Source organism: Chrysochloris asiatica, unplaced genomic scaffold, assembly GCF_000296735.1.
Source record: "Chrysochloris asiatica unplaced genomic scaffold, ChrAsi1.0 scaffold00062, whole genome shotgun sequence".
Taxonomy (NCBI): domain Eukaryota; kingdom Metazoa; phylum Chordata; class Mammalia; order Afrosoricida; family Chrysochloridae; genus Chrysochloris; species Chrysochloris asiatica.
The window spans coordinates 12,016,126-12,017,101 of record NW_006408580.1 but is presented as its reverse complement, the minus strand read 5'-3'; the positions used below and the strand labels follow the sequence as shown (position 1 = coordinate 12,017,101).

General features: G+C 43.4%; 1 pseudogene; it reads left to right on the top strand.

Annotated features, from left to right (window-relative positions):
* Positions 1-268: 268 nt before the first annotated feature.
* LOC102819396 lies at positions 269-644 on the top strand (annotated as a pseudogene).
* Positions 645-976: the final 332 nt, after the last annotated feature.

Genomic DNA, 976 nt, shown 5'->3' with positions numbered 1-976 from the left:
AAAGTCCATGAAGAGTTTATAAACATTAAGACTATGAATAAATTGACAAGAAAAAGCTAAAAAAATAAAATGAACTCAGCACAGGAAAGCATGCAGAACAAAGAAAGCAGCAGCCTTCAGTCTGTTATCTACAAGAGACACATCTTACACACAAAGACAAAAATAGAGTAAAAATTAAAGATTGGGGCAGACTGCTCTGGGTTGCTGCCACCGCCGCAGCCATCATGCCAGCTCCTTGAGTCTCAGCGAAGCTGGGTGACATTCCAGAATGGGAGACAAGCCAATTTGGGAACAGATTGGATCCAGCTTCATTCAACATTACTACCAGTTATTTGATAATGACAGAACTCAACTAGGTGCAATTTACATTGACGCATCATGACTTACTTGGGAAGAACAGCAGTTCCAGGAGAAAGCTGTCATTGTGGAGAAGTTGTCTAGCCTTCCAGTCCAGAAAATTCAGCACAGCATCACGGCACAGAACCATTAACCTACACCAGATAGCTACATCATCAGCATGGTTGTTGAAGGCTGATGAAGACCCCATCATGGGCTTTTACCAGATGTTCCTATTAAAGAACATCAACGATGCTTGGATTTGCACCAATGGCATGTTCGGGCTTGCTCTGCACAACTTCTGCTGACCTTGTCCCAGCCAGGCACTCATGCTGTTACCTCCTCCCTCCTCTACTCAATACTATTCACACTCTTCCAGATGCTCTAAATATCATACACAAATGAGCAGGGCCACGGAGGGAGTGGGCGCAGTGTGCTGCTTCTGTCAAGGTGTTGTGCATGATGTTTGGACGCTAGACTAGTTGCATCTGACAGGAGAAGTTTGTGTTGTACCAGCACATGCCTTGGAAAGACTTCAGTAATGCAAAAGACTGTATTTTTTTTTTTTTTAATCTACTGACAAGTTGCTTTAGTAACCCAAAGAAGTGAAGGAGAAAGCAGCTGCCTCACCTCTCAGATA